Source organism: Osmerus mordax, chromosome 3 (genome assembly GCF_038355195.1).
Source record: "Osmerus mordax isolate fOsmMor3 chromosome 3, fOsmMor3.pri, whole genome shotgun sequence".
In the NCBI taxonomy this organism is placed as follows: Eukaryota; Metazoa; Chordata; class Actinopteri; order Osmeriformes; family Osmeridae; genus Osmerus; species Osmerus mordax.
In genome coordinates this window covers 15,684,138-15,701,358 of record NC_090052.1, presented here as the reverse complement: position 1 = coordinate 15,701,358, position 17,221 = coordinate 15,684,138, and positions in this window count along the sequence as shown.

Here is a 17,221-nt window from a genome sequence, read left to right as displayed (position 1 = left end):
GCTGATGGACCGGGAGTCAGAGACTTGTGTTCCCAGCTTAACGCACTGCTTCCTGTCAGACAGGAAGTCTCTGTATTTGTGTTTCAGTAACATTTTGAGTACCAACTGCATCACGGGCACTGTGCACTAGTATCTATGATTACACAAAATACAAAACAATAACATTTACATTTAGCAGACGCTCTTATCCAGAGCGAATGTCCCTGTACAGTAAGTACAGGGACATTCCCCCGAGGCAAGTAGGGTGAAGTGCCTTGCCCAAGGACACAACGTCAGTTGGCATGACCGGGAATCGAACTGGCAACCTTCGGATTACTAGCCCGATTCCCTCACCGCTCAGCCATCTGACTAACAACAAAACAACCTATGCTTAATCAACAAAGGAATATGAGTCATATAAAAAAAATTGTGATTGTCTCCGTCAACAAAAACAATGGATTAATAGCTTACAAAAGTGTGCCACATAACCAAGTAAAATACTTAAATACAATGGACAGTTACAGTCTTTTGTTAATCCAGACTCAAACAGCTGAATATACAATGATAATTACCCAGGAAAAAGCTACTCCCTACTCTTTCTCTTTGCAAAGTTCTCAATTTGGAATGCAGTTAACTAACATGGTAGCTAGTAAAATGACAGGTTGTTCCTTTTGAAAAGTACAATAATTTAACTAAACACATGGAAATATAACATGTTTAGCTATCCAGCCTCATAGACAGGACACCGAGCAACTGGTCCAGGCCACAAGGTACATTCGATGGACCACAGAACAACTGGTCTGGAACAGAAAGTACACGCGATGGACCACCAGTTTCAGCGCCCCTTAGTGGTAGTAACCAGTGCTCCATGTTACCAATCATGGACAGACAATGAACTGGCTACAACTGCTGCTGACAACAAAATAATATTTATGTTTATGAAACACTCAAATTACCACAAATTACCACAAATTTACAATGAATTCCGGTAAATTCCTGTTAAGTTTCCAACTTGGGATATTTCCAAAATTCCCCATCTTAACTTCCCATGGAAAGTTTCCAGAAATGTACCGGAAATGTTCCGCCCCTTTGCAACAGTAGTCTGAAACCATTTAAACACAATAAATCAATCTATAATTGCTTTTGATAGATGCTGGAAAGGAGAAGCAAATTATGTTATTCAGTGCAAATTTCCCTTTACTTTCCTTATACATTCACCCAGTATTACACAAAAGCAGTAATTTATGATAGATGTTTTAGCTGACATTGTTTTTTATGTCTGTTGAAAATGTATGACTGACTGTTAACCAAATAGTTTAAACCAAGCCTAATAATGACCATTCATTTGAATCAGGTGTGTTTGGAGCATGGAAACATCGAAAACATGCCGGGCAGGGAGGCCCGAGGACCAGGATTGGGAACCCCTGGTTTAAACCAACCAAATAAACCAACCTTTTTCTCATGCTGATCTTGTGTTTGATATTTAGTCTCTGATGTGATTCTGAGAGAAGTTAATGAATAAACTGTAAAGTAACATAAATAAAGTAACACCAATAAGCTGAATGCAGTTTACACAGTATCAAATCTGTCAAACACTATAAAACTAAACTAAAGAAACGTTTTTTTCTTTTCAAACCCCACTTCTTTTATATCGGACCTCAAATACCACAGAGGCACAGAACAAGTTGAAACGGTTCCTCACTCAGATTGATAGAACAAGCTGTGATTTCCCCTGAGTTCTAGATGGATGGAGAAGATACCACTATTCCAAATCATTCTGTGACTCTGGTCTCTGGTTTTCAAGGATGACTACAGATTGTTGTGAACTGTTGGACACATATCCTTCTTAAAGTAGAAAAAGTGTGATAAAAAACACAATTTATAGGTATTTTGTTTGTTTTCAGGTTTTTAGGACCACTAGTCTAAAATATTACGAAAGCATTATATATAATTTGGATAGAAATGGGTTTGGCACAGCCAAAATAAATCGTATGAAAATAAAATACCCAGATATGCATAAATGTTTCATGAATATATGTATAGAAGACTGTTATGTGAAGGGTCTCTTCAGTACTGGAATACAATATTTTGACAGGATTGGTACTCTTATAGCACAACCTGTCTCACCTATTTTTTTGTTGTTGATTTGTTGCACACTTTGATGATCTGTAAGCAATCATCCGTTGCAGACATTATGGATTACAGTTGTGAAATGGGAAAAGGATTATCAGGATTAAATCGTACACCAGTAAAGATCCTTTACAACTTTATTTGTGTTGTGATATAATATATACAATTTATTTGGATAGTATGTCATTTCATTCAATATAATCCAATTCCATGTGTCAAATCTTAAACAAAATATTGCATTATAACTAAACATACAATAACTTTTCCTGAATGTTCTTGTCTTTGATTGGATTTATAATAAGGCCTACTATTACTGCCATCCTTGGCTTTCTTGTTACCTAAGGACAGCATGGTGAGTGACAGGTTTTGAATATGGTAGTCTAGTCAGATAGCAACACTATGCCAGAAGGTCTTTGCCTGAGGAGAGCACATCTTAATGAATGTTAAGCCTGACCCTTCTGCATCTAAAGATTCAATGGAACTTGTGTGAAAAAATGCTCTACACAGACCAAGTACTGACATTAAAATATTAAAATAATATAAAAGACAATAGTCTTTCTAGATTGCACTCCAACAGTGGAAGACAGGAATGTTACCATGTAATACTGTAAAATAATGGAAAGCTCACCCACTTCTAATCTAAAGTGACTACACCCACCTACTAAACACTTATCAGGACTGAGTGACCCCCATTATTTAAGGTGACATGCCATATTGATTGTGGTTGAAAGATCTTAACTGGTATGAAAAGAGCTGCTCTGTTATTGCCATTCAAATAAAGCTCTGCTTCCTTCAGGTCCTTGAAGGTATGTTGTACAATCCTGAGTTTATGATAACTGTTGTTTGTCAGGTCGTTCCATAAATGCCCAATAGGCTTCTTACAGTTCCAGTCAATTGGAATCTTGAAATCTGCAGAGATCTATTACAAAAGCTTTGTCCGTGTATTATTTACATTGTGATGCAGTTTTGATATTTACTGTATTCAAATCAATGTACAGATGAACAAGGGGTTTACAAGACTAGTGCAGCGCCTGTAGGCGGTTTGCTAGGTCCATGGCTCAATTGACTGCAGCTCAACGCATTGACATTTATTTTTCGCAAGATTTATTGTCACCATCCTTAGCAATAGACCTGGCGAATTTTAACATAAGTTCCCGGTTCTCAAGTCAATTGAGCCACAGACAGACACACAGACTGCCTGTGTTTTTTGCAATGTGCATCTACTGCTATGAACACACCAGCAGTTGAATTTCTGCTTATGTACTGTAAGCGTTCTTTGAGGTGTGTGAATGCATTATGAGCACAATAGTTTTCTTACCTGTTCTCCATCTTTAAACATACATCAGACACAGTACAACTGCAAGAAAAATTGATTGATCATGTATTAATGGATAGCCATATTTCCTGGGACCCTTTCAAAATTCAAATAGGCTATAGTACTAAAGGAAGTTTGAAAAGTGAGACCAGGTCTACCTTGGCTCTCAGAAAGATCCACCCATGTACAAGAGCTGCCACAACAAGGACACACTCTAGAAATGGCTCAAAACATAACACAGCATGAGCAAAACCATATTCACTGCTTTCTAGAAATCTATTTAATGTTTTTACGGTTGCAGTGGAAAGGCCTTGCCTTTCAATCACACATGTTCAACAAATGGAAGGGGAAAATGAATCTGCTGATTCAAATTGATGAAAATACACACAGACGGTGTTTCATTTTGTTTTTGATTGCTTTGCATCAGGTGTTGCTGATTGCCCTGGGAGATCCAGGGAATGGCTATAGACTGACATGTTCCTTCCCCTCTTGGCTCTATCCACAATCAGTTGTCATGCTCTCCTCAGCACAGGGAAGGTGATCAGGCCGTCCACACAGATAAGTTTCAAGTACATTTTCAGTGTAGTTCCCCCCCCTCTATGTGTCCCATTGGGATTTGGGAATGATCACTTCTCAACTCAGCTGCTCTCAGAACTGTTTTAATAATATAAAATGTTTAACTTATTATTTAAAGTACATTTTACATTGGGATGATGCCTCTAATGGCATTTACTTTCTGTGAAATTTAACAATTTTAGGTCATTTAAACTCTTTTACACAATCTCATACTTCAATGACTAGACTGGACCACCTTTGGGAAATGATTTATTTAGCTATTAATTATTTAGCTATGTATCCAAAAACTAATAATGTGTGTTCATATTTGATTAATTAAACAGAAGCTTAAGGGTTATTAGCATACTTATTAAATTCCCCTGTTGTCGTTACCTGATATGTCATTATTTGATTGTTGTATGCAGACACCACACTGCTTATGATTGATATGTTGTGCTGTTTTGTAAGATTCTCCTCATGAGAAAGGCAGATAATATCAATTAGATGTATGGCTGTTGTCATATCGTTAACCAAAGGCAACTGTCTGAAGGGAAGTGACTGGGTACATTTTACCCAGACACCCTTCTGTTTATTGCCTGATATTTTAATAATATCCTTTCAGATGCAAAAAGCAGTTTAATGATGTTTCATTGTACCTCGACATCTGGCACTAAGAAGTAAAAATGTTGTGTGTTCAACAACTAACTAAAAAAAAGTATAATGTAAAAGATGAATCAACTACATTGAGTTAACAAGAATTACTGGAACATTCAGTTGTCCCCGTATCTAATTTGTGAACTCAGTAGCCAAATATGCTGTGAACAAGGTTGTGGTATTCTGGATTGCCAAATTCCCAACATGTGGGAGGATGGGTTTAATCCTGTTATGTATTTACCTCACATGTTTATTATTTAGTCACAGCACTGTTGTTTTAATGTTAATATCCCAACCTATGCCACGGATGTTCCATTGGACCATTAATATATTTTCTATTATGTTATACTGTTATGTTCTGGTGTTATTGGATTTCAACAATAGTGACTGTGTTTTAGTAAATTTCCTTGAGCTGTGTCTCCACTAATTGAGTACTTAAAACAGTCAAGAAGCAGTCAGTTATGACTGACTGGTTCTTTTTCATACAAAATATGATTATGCAAGAGTGGTTTAATCAGTTTTCACTGCTTATCCTTTGCTGATGCTTCATTTGTATGCAGCTTCGTACATGGCTTGCCTTTTACAGATCAGAGGTTCACATACATTACTGGGTACACGCTTTTGGTCACTGTTTCTCTCTTCAAAGTGGTGTAGCAGAACTTGGAGAAAATTTAGATCAGTACAGATGGATTAATCAATGCTTTGGTACTTCACAAAGGAAGACAGCATTCAATTCAAAGGACTTACTTGTTACCCAGACATGAAGGAGAGACGGTATCATCTCTGGATAGCTGTTTAAAGGACTATGTGCTTCGCATATTGACATTTCTTTGGAGAGCCCTTGTCGCATTGATCTGTGTACAATGTAGGAACCTCAATTGTTAGATGGTGTTATAACTACAGTAAAAACCAAGTTACACAAGTCGTTCCCACTGTCTTTGCCCATACCTGCTGTGTCAAAGTGCAAACACAAAACCATGAATTCAATCAGAATCAAACTCAGAGAGGATTTCTTTCTCATGTCTGTTGCATCAGGGAGTTATGGAAGAGACATCCTTTTCTTCATGATGAAACCTGCAAACTGCACATACGCAATTAAATGAATAATGGGCATTTTTAGGGTTTTGTCTTTAAAACATGGCAAGGAGGATTTCTTCAACTCCTTATTCAAGATGCAGTACCAACGATTAGTTTACTGTGTAAAATGCTTCTCAAGGAGAAATAAAAAGTGAATTCCTATTAAACTTTATATTAGGGTTTGCTAAGAGGAGGCTAAAAAGCTGTCCAATTGTTGTCTTTTAGATGGTAGAGACGGATGATAAATTAGCCTGTGGAGGCAGATTTTAAACATGGTGTGGAGAATTAGAGTTGATATGGATTTGAAAGGACCTCTCCACTGCATTGATCTTCATTTCTTCTCTGACATTTTTGTCTGAGTGGAGAAATTCTAAGACTCACTATCTGTAAATGAATGGTTTCAGTGCCTCACTTTAATGGAAGTTTCATTTAGATTGATTTTATTGTGCTTACCTTTTCATTTATCAACGTCACTGTGATTTTTGCATTACCTTGGAAATATTACAATGGAGTCTATTAACCTTAAGTAGCTCAGACTTGAGGGGAAATACATGCTCAATGTTGTTATTTTCATATAGGAAGTACCTACTTATTTATTTTTTTATAAAACAAAAAGACAAGTGGATACTATAACATCTGTGCAGTATTTGTATCCAGTGTTAAATGTTGGCTTTTAGACTTCGTATGCCAAAAGGCAAAACCAAAGATGAAAGGATGTCTCCACAAATTGCAGAGGATCTTATGTATTTTCTGATTTTATCATTCATACAGACACACTTTATGCTTTCTGAGAATACAGATATTTTTCTAAACTATATCTCAAGATGTGTCACAGGCCTCAGCCTCTGATTTGTAAACAATTCCAACCAATATACCCTACAACGGTCTTTTCATCTTAGAGAGGACACCAAATGTATTATTTCTATGAAATGAGAAAGCCATGTATTGAAGTCATTTCAAAGGGTATGACAGCTTTGAAACTTATGAAGCTCCCAAACAAGCTTGTGGTGCACCTAGGGCACACAGTCAGATTTAGTACTCCTGACACGTCGTACTGGAGCACAACAGGGCAGTTGAGTCTGAATGCTTAATTTGCGGCCAATGGGATGCTTCGTCCTCAGATATAAACAAGTGCAGGCCCCATTGCATGCACACTCACGTGGGGTAGTCATGGCCCGAATTGTTAAGCAGCTTGTGGAGCTCCCTTGTTAACCCCCAAAGTCAGTATACAAGCATGCATTCAAGAATGACTCCGGATGACTCTTGGGAAATCAAGTTGTGCTTGGGAATTGAAATCGCACCTCCAAGGATCTGGACAATGGTATGCATGTAGGTTTTCATTATCTTTGTGTCCGAGTGCCTGTGTGTATGTTGTGCTCCATGTATTCATCAGACTTAGTCAGAGTATACACATATACAGATTTATTGTGGACAGCTCCACTGGTGTGAGTCACCAAAGGATCTACCACCACACTGGATTAATTGAACTGCAGGTGAGTTGCAGCAGGATTGCATCACAGTATGTCTCTATGAAGACATGTAACAACGATATGTTAATGTCAGCTCATAAATATAATTGTCTTGTCTGCTCACTTGCATATAAAAAATGAATCTAGCCTACATTTTGGAAATGTGTCCTCCTACACAACTTGTTGATTTGTCCACAGGATACAGACGATTCTCACATTTGCTGTCAGGTTGAAAATTCATGGCGAAGGTTAGCATAGTTGGGACACAAACTTTGATAAACAATCACTGTATGAGTTGCTGGGTCTAACAACATTAGTTTAAGTCTCAGGATGGTAATATTGCACTGTGATACTAATGCAGACATGTTATGGTATATGGACTTGGCAGAAGCAGAAGATGGAGCTGTCCATGGTGATGAAATCTGAGTTTTTTCACACACATGCCTTTCCACTGGCAACCTTGAAGCAATAATAAAGTCAGACTGCACATCTAGTTGAAATTACTAAAGAGGTATTTACTGGACGAATTTTAGGGTTAGGGTTCAAATGTTACAGTTCATCCACCAAAAACCCTACTTGCACTTCCATCTTGTAATACTTGTATTAAGTCCATGTAATGCTGGGCACAGTGGTGTATGAATTTAATGGTTTATGAATTATTCGGACAGGTCAAGTTCATGCAAATTTCTTAAACTAACTTAATTCAAGACACCTTGAATTGATTTATTTCAAATTTAAGTAGACTGACTGTGCTCCCTTGTTTCTTATTGAGATTGATTTGTGACTTCTTTTAGATTAGGATTTGATTCTGATTCATAATTCATAGTTTTTAATTAAATCCTATCAAAACAAAGACAGGCAGCATTGATATAACAGTACTATTGCAGAGGTGCAATGCTGAGAAAAACAGATTGATGTATTTTTTTCTAACATTGATATTAAATATGTTTAAGATGCTTGCACTTCTCTCCAGCAGTCTCCTGGCATTCCCCCCTGTCTGACAGGGATGTAAAATATCTGTTTACATTTTAGGTTGACAACGGTGCGCTGACATCTTCATTTCCCAAGTGACTACATGAAATAACCTTGGAGGAAAAATATCTTTTTGAATCCATACATTTTATTCTTTGCAATCAAGCAAGGTCTGAGGGATGACTTATACGATACCCCCAATGTATTACCTTAACTACAATATTTAGAATAACTAACCCACTAATGAATGTAATGATTACAATTATTTTGGTCTTCAATAGATGACGCTTGAAAAATATAGTTATTGAAGTCCAACTTCACTATTAGTCCAGTGGATGTTCTGAAAGATACTTTGTCCTATAACAATGTCAAATTTTGCAAGCTTTAGTCGCTGTGTATTACACTTAACACTAGCATGTTGCTACACCTTCTAGATGTCTCAAGAGGAAGACAACAGTGGTACATGGAGAGGAAAGGCTGAGCTGAGGTTGTGACTATTTATGACATCTTTCTTGGTGCATTATCTTCACACTAAATCTCCTTGGGGTAGATGGAGTGTGTAGAGCAAGCACTTCCACCCGCTAACTCCTAACATGTAACCAGACATTGCTTTTAGGGCCCGGCTGTTAACAGGGTTGACAATACTCTTTTATAGCCTTCAGATTGAATATTCCCTGAGTCCGCCTCAGTGCAGGCCATGTCATTACAACTGATAGCTCCAGTATCCACTGGGATAGGCTGCAAGGCTTTCTGTTTTGTGTTTTTCCTTTCAGTTTATGGCTTTCACTTTGCTTTTGTGTCTAAGAAATTTGACTTTAGAAAACTTACCATTGCATTCTAAAGTATAGTTTACATTGATTATTGCAGTTTATGGATTTGCAACATGTTTTCAGATATAGCTATAGTAAGATTGCACTGTGAGTATGCTTGAAACATTTAGAATGTTTCATAATGAATGGAAATAAATGCTAGATCTAACCAAATAAATAAAAAATCATTTTTTTGTCTCTTATCCTCCATTGTAATTAACAAGATGTTTCAATTCTGTACAACATAACTATACTGTATACATCTGCACCAGCAATAATTTCCAAACACAGGTCATACAATATTTTGTAAACAAGGTAGGCTGGAGAAAATATTTGGCGGACTGTTACAAGTTATTCCATATTGAAGGAGAGCATTGAATTATTTAAACTGTCTCATTATTTACTGTGCCTCAGGAAGGCTCAAGGAAGAATCTTGATTCCACACTGCGGCATGTGTTCCTTTCAATAATATCAGGACGCTTTCCTCACATGGATTCTGCTCAATGTGGTTATATTTTGAAGAACACGCAAGCAACCATTGTTATTTGTAACCTTGTGATACTTTGTATGGCTGGAGGTAAGGAATTTGGATATGTGATTACCGTAGACAAAGATTTACATTCAATTTACATGGTTTGATCATAACTGAGCTGATTGTGGATTGTGGAGTGACCCTCAAGACCCTATGGATGGCCTTTCCCCCGAAGGCAAAACAAGCTTCATTTTACTCCAAAATCTGCTTAACTCATAAGTGTCCACAGAGTAGCTTGTTTTGAATTATTTCCAATAAACTCTTGTTAATGTCATTAAGTCAAATGAGTACAAATTATTTGTACTAATTTGGACTTCAAGCACACAAACACTGTGTGCTTGAAGTCCATTAGGTCACAGTTACATTGTTTGGCCTGTGAAATATAAGCAAGTTGACTATATACTCTTCACTACTGCAAGATCAATGGCCAAATGGATGTGCTTTATGTGAATAGCATTTCATAAAAAAGGCATGTACACTATTTGTAATGATATACTGTACATGGGATGTGTTAATATTCATAAGACCAGCGCCTACTTCATTGATTCTGAAACTAATTATACATCCCTGGTGCTGGTTTACATGGGTCTGGCCATGAGGCGAACTCTCACGTGCCATTGGATCAGGCGAGGAGAGACCCAAATCGAAAAACCTTGAGACTGTAACTTAAGTGAACATTACCTTCTGTTGTATGTTTTGTCTATCCTGCTTTGCCATGTACATATAAATTAGAAGGAATTACAGGGAGTATATGTTATTGAGGATGATCTCATACTTGAAAGTGTGGAGACTATAATTGTACCTGATACCAAGTGCTCTCCTCTGTACTCTCAAGGAGTATGCAGTGGAAAGCTTTTTAATGGCATACTTTACAAGAATCATTACATGCATTAATGGGTTAGTTAGAAGACCAAATTAAAAAGATAAGATGATTAAAGCTATCTGACTTCATTTAAGGTTGTTACATTTCTATAATTACAATAGTGTATAATTCATCATTGTTTTACAGTTTTTTGAGAATAGATTATTTCATTTGAACCTGATCATTATAAACCATTTCTGTCCAGACATGAACCATCACTTAAATTCCAAGTAGCCTACAACTTTGATATGTAGTTTACCTATCAACACAAAAAGAATGTGAGAGAGCAGGGATGAACTGTGAACTTATTGTCTACAGGTGGGTACTTCTGGGCTTTGACAAGCGGTGAAGCCTTAACAAACACAACAGAGATCCAACAAGGCTGTGTTTGTGTAAGCTCATTGATGTTCAGCTGACCGCCTGGGATAACACAGCCCTGAATTATTGACCACATATTTCAGGAAACCACTTCATATAAAATAATCCTCTGCAGTATTTCGTAGACATCTATAAATAATAAACAGTATTGATTTGATGTACGCCATAGTCAATGAACAGTCAAGACAGAGAAGGGAGTGAGGCAGAATACTATATAACGTAAATCTCCCTGTCAGATTACAATATATCGAATGTTTTGAGAGGTTTGTGTGCAGGGTGATGGGATAACAAAGCAGGCCCAAAACAAGTCAAGGCTCAAGAGAACTGCAGCATGTGGGTTGTGTGTGCCTCTGCCTGGGCAGACAGAAGATAAAAGTGCAGACGTGATCTGCACTTGGACGAGACAAGGCTGAGCGTGCATCGTTCCACAACTCTGATTTGCATTTGTGCCCCAGAAACAAATGTCACACTTAGCATCGCTAATGTGTTTATGGTTATCCGTGATGTTCCTTTTTACTAGGTCCTTGGTGATTTATTTATAGGGCTGAAGGACTGGTCACTGTCAAACAAGCACAGGAAAACAACTGCTGTGTGCAATGCCATAAACCCATGAGTGACCCCAATAATGTAATCCCTGCAAACTACGTTTACAAAGATGATCTGCATTGCAGATTCCTTTAATACAGTTGAGCTAGGCTAGAGACTAGTGACGGGCATTGTATTTTACACCTATTCATTACTATCCTCCCGCCATTATAACTAGGGCTATGTGTATAGGCTGTCGTCATTCAACATAACCACCCCATATTCACACTGACAGCAACCTTTATCGAGTGGAAATTGAGTAATGTGAATTAACACAAGGCTCAACACCAATTTACAATAATTAGAATTAGCCTACACTTATTGCAATGACATAAGAACATGGCGACTGAAACAGGAAGCTAGACATCGCATAGCCCAAATCAATGTCATTACCAAAGAACCAAGAACAAACTCACAACAACCATCATATGCTGGAAAGCCAGGTCTGCTAGCTTTTCTTGAAAGGTCCTTCTCGAAAAAGGCTTTGCAAATTAATTTGCCACCAAGCTACACCTAAACGTCACATGAGAATAAATGAATCTTGGAGGCTAACGTTACGTGCTAGTTTTACTTCAGTCAGCTAACTGGCCCTCCAATCACGCAACGTGAAAAATGTGAATGTACTACGTATGCAACTAGGACAAACTATTGTGTCAGGCACAATTGGTTGTGCCTGGCCAAAGGCAGGCACACCCAATGACATTATTCGATTGGAACAAACTTCGTAAAATACATAATAGCATTAACGCAAATATGTATTAAAGTAAAAATACATTACGGGATGCCCAGGTGCACACCATGTAGGCTGAGGCTTCGTGGTGGCACGGGTTTGAATCCGGTTCAGGCCCTTTACCCCATTTCCTGTCCTGTCCTAAAAAAGATATAAATATTATTGTCTGATTCTGACAATCGCTTGGGCAGCAGAAAAGGCCTTGCTGTCTGGCTCTGACAAGACCACACCTCCAGCTCCTCAGCTTAAAGCAGAGCCACTGAGCACTTTCCATAGAAACTAATGGGAAACCATCTTTAAAAAAGCTTTGATGCTTGGCCGACTTAATAACAGGTCTATGTTTCCTGACAAACTTGACTAAATACGGCAGACTCCTACAACCTAACAAAACGAAAAGGTTCAATAAAACACACCCACCATGGCTGCCAAGTAAATTTGAAAACGATGTGAGAAGCAAAGTTTCAAAGGCAGCAAAGGACGGGGGGCGACAAAATCTGTAAACAGAGGACTACACAACAAAACCACAGCATATCATACCTCTTATGTGTGCTGGACTGACAAGGTTTAAATGCCAGAAGGTCCAGCACAGCTAAGTCACATCCCAACTATTAAAGTGGCTCCAATCAAACCAGCCTTAAAACATTTAACAAGTTTCTATGCCATACTTTGATTGACACAGAGCTATGTGACTGGTGACCCAAATCAGTTTCAACATTCTAAACCTCAATTTTCTATTATTAAAGAGAAAAGGTTTGCTTGTTCCCTTCATAAATTATTCAGGACTGTTAAGAGTACAGTTAACATGACATATGCAATAAATCATTATTCCTTAAATGCTGCTATTATCAGTCAAAATTAAAATTAAAATTGAATAGAGGGTAACAGTAACACCGTACATTAAGGTTACATTAACTACCACTTAACTACATAGCTATAATGGTTGTAGGTAGGCTACACAGACGATTATATGTCATTAAATGGTAGGAAATGTTAGAGGTATAGGTTTACACAAAAGTGTGAGGCACAGAATGGGGTGAGTGTCTGTTGTAAAGGGATTATAACAAGATCAATGTCAATCTTCACTTATCCCCCAAAAGCCCAAGCTCCCCCATATCAAGTTTAACTTGTGTAAGAACTTGTTCCGCTAAACTGTAGTGAAGTATAACTACATGTCAGTACTTAACTACAATAGTGTCACTATGGGTAGTGCTATGCACTGATGGTATTTAATTTAACCTTAATTTAAAGTGTTGTTAAAGAGAGAATAGATGATGTCTCACACTCAAAGTCTAAATAACACACAATGACCTGCATGATGTCCAAGCTTGAGGGCACCACATTATATATTCTGAAAGCTGCTACAGAATAAGATTCCTTCCTTGGCTACCCATAACATTGCCGGTATGTTGGTAAAGAGAGCCTATGTCAGGTAAAGCGACATAGGCACAGGCAACCATCTGACAAAATGTGTACGAAAAGCAATATGTGTAATACACAAACCATTGTTAGTTTTCACAACACACAACATAGAACAAAACTAATACAGGGATGGAAATAGTTGTGCTGGGTACAAAAGAAGCCAATGTAAACAAACACAGAAAAACCTTAAACAAAGGCTTGTTTTGTAATATAAAAACCAGAGCCCTTCAAAATCTGACAAAAAACGTGTTAAGCCTTCATTTCAAATGTCAATCTGAAATACCTTATAACTCAAACTAGGAATGGTATTGTATAGTAAGTGACCATTTTGGACACTTTTATTCATTGTTGCTATAGGGGTCAAGTCTTCTGGTCTTCTGGTAATTTTCAGAAGGTAAAGAAATATGCATGTTGCGCTTGGAGCCCTGATATGAATGACTGCCATCCATGCAATCACATTACATCCTCGACACTTGATAGAATGGGTATGTTTTGTCCCCAAGCTATTCTCAGATACGAAACATGCATTGCTTTGTGCACTTTGACAAAGCAGTTTAGTTCTGTCAAACTGACGGTGAGTTTGGAATTTTCTCTGTAAATGTTTTTACATGTCTTACTGCTGTTGCGGCAATATTGTACAAATGGGACTGTGTTATTGTGAAAAGAATGCCCTGTACTCTGTGTGTGTTCTCATTATGACAAGTATACCTCTAATCAACAATATTGTTGTAAATTACTGCTCTCTTTATTTCATTGCAGAAGAAGAACGAAGCTGATTAATTTATTTCCCCATAGTAAACGTTTCACCGGTGAACTAGAGGGCCAGACCAAAAGCCCGGGCTTTTTGTCGGCCATGGTGTGTGTGCTGTGTGATATGGAGACATTGCTGGAAAACAGCAGTCCATCAAAAATGTATCTTGTCAATCCCCTGTGTATTTTCATATCAGGCTGAAACGGAGGCCTTCTTTGTATGCAGGTGTTGAACGGGATTAGGCCTGCACAGGTATTTGTCTCCTCTCCGGCGGGGCCGGGGGAACAGAGAGGCAAAGCACTGCGTTGCCATGGTTTCCAGTTTAGCTCTGCCTACAGCTTGCTTTCCTCTTATACATCCTGGCGGGTTCTTCATGTAAGCCTACTCTATCCACATGCCCTTAATGAGAGACCAGAACGTATTGACAAAAGATTCAACATTAAATATTTGAGGAACACTTTTTCTTTATATGTGGTCTTTTCACACACCTACAGCTGATTATACTTATTATCGTTCCTCCGTCAAGATACCACTTGTTTGATGTTGAATAAGGATTAGTAAGGCAGAATAGTAAAACTGTTCCCTCAATGGACCAAAAGTCAACCTGTTTTTAATCTAGCATTTCTGCTTTATGCAAAGATTTAAATGCAGCATGGCGTTCAATACAACTAGAGACCCAGGGAAATTACTGTTCTTTTGATACATATTTTTGCCCCTATGCTTGGACTCATGAAAGCATCTTAATGTGAGCATTAACATTTGAACCCTCTGGGTCATAAAATGATTCTGTGCCAAATGAACTCATCAAGACATTAGACACCAGGGAGACCTCTTGACTGGCTGGCTGTGCTTACACTAGAGCTGTCATCTCCAGGATGTTGTGAGAATCAAGTGAAGAGGTGAAGAGGGCCAGTGTATTTGTAATGAGAGAGTGGTACCACAATGAAAAGAGTGGTTTTGCACACAGGGTCCTTTGACATGACAATAATTCCAAACTGGTTATTCATTGCACACAGTTTTTCTCATACCGATGGACCCCATTTCTTTTTCATGTTTAGAAAAACAGTGCACCAACATTGTCATTTATTCTACCACATTAATAAGAGGAGGAACTACGAGTGCATCCTTGGCTTGGATATTATTTAAAAAACCATAAATCAATCATAGAAAATGTAATTGTCCATTCCCCTCAATGCTGAGAAATAAAGACAATCTCTGTTGCCAGCTGAATATCGCACCTTGTGAGGTTAATTACCATTACTTTGATTATCTATTTAAAATGTTTTTTGTCAATTGACAAGTGTGATGAAGCATGATTGTTCTCATTGATTTCTAGCAAGCAAATCTTTCCCACACAATAGGTTGCTATTTCTTATAGAGTAAGAGAATCTTGACCTAAGAGGGCTCCCTTGATAGTCTCGAGAGAAACTGCAGGAAACATGTCTTAAACTGTGAGTAGAATTGCCTTCCCATGTCATCAGCGGCCCTTGTGGAGTTCTGTTCTGGACTTGAGGGAAAAATATAAACCTTTTTTTTCTTACAATTTTCACTGCTTGGCACACATGGTTAGCTGGACCGAGATTCTATAGAGCGAATCTTTATGTTCCTGAACACTAACTGATTCTCATACCCTCAATCCAGAGAACACAATAGGTCTCCAATTTTTAACACCAAAAGTGACTCATTTGGCTATAGTCATCCTGTTGAGTGATCTATAATTAGCAGAACTTACTGCTAGTCATCATGTTCAATTGTTATTGTCAAAAACATATAAAGGCATCATTATTGAGGCACTAAAATAGTGAAGCAATGTCATAGGACCCATCTCCATGTCATTAAATAAATGAACACTCCTAGTAATGATATTGATTAATAAACTTGTCTCCATCAGCTTTTCAAGAGCTCTGCTTTTATACCGAGGAAGCGGATGACACTGTACTAGCCAGATGAGTAGATAAAGCAGAGACACTCACAGGAGACATGGCTGCCTATCTTAACCTGTCTCACAAGAAGGGTGAGACATGCGGATTGAAGTGCTAGGGCTAAGCATCTGTGTCCCTATCTCTGCCATGGCTGAGACAGCAATGGGAGGCACAAAAGACTTTTTGTTTGTTAGTATGGTCTCAAGATGGTTTACAGGGAAGCACATCCACCAGTAATGGAATGAATAAAATGATTTATTTAGTACGTGCTTCCAGGATATTTGATATGCTTGGCTACGTTTAGCCCATAGCCTCATCATAATGAAACAGCAAGCAGTCAGATTTGCAGCAGAGGCATCTTACTGGAAGAAGAGAGGAAACTCTGAGCCGCAGGCTCTGTTAAATGATGCTCCTCGTCCACAGTCACTCCCTCATTTCTCTTCTTGTCAATACCCTTCTCAACGCTTGGTCGGATCTTTGTCTCTACTGCACAAGAGGCATAGAATTTGTCTCGTTGCTGTGTGCAAGCCAGACATGGATGGTGATAGATTAGATTTAGTTATATATTGAATGTATTTTTCTAACATATATTTGTGCTACTCCCTCCTCCCCTGTCTCCATAAATGGGAGATGTTTTGGGTGATGTGCTGCGACTGATTGTCGCTAAAATATATTGTTTTTGTTGCCCCAGTGATTCGTTCTGGGAAACACCTGTAAAGCATTGAAAGGAGCTGTCAGACCCTGGTCCTCTGTAGGCCAACATCTTTAGTATTTACCGATGCAGTACAGGTTATTTCTGAAAAATGTAGAGGCTGCAGCAAATAACAAAAGGGTGTAGCGGTTTCAAACTACTACTCTGAGTAGTTTTCTATCCAAAAACTTGAAAATTTTAGATTAAAGAACTATTGGTAAAAATGTTTTACATTTTACACTCATTAGGCATTTGCAAACATCTTAAGTGATGACAAAACTGGGTGAGGCCAACATTCAATTAATTGCATAAAAAAACACATTTCCTCAAGTAATTATTAGCTTGTGCTGAACACAAATTAAATATAAGGTCTTAGTTTGCACGAGAAAAA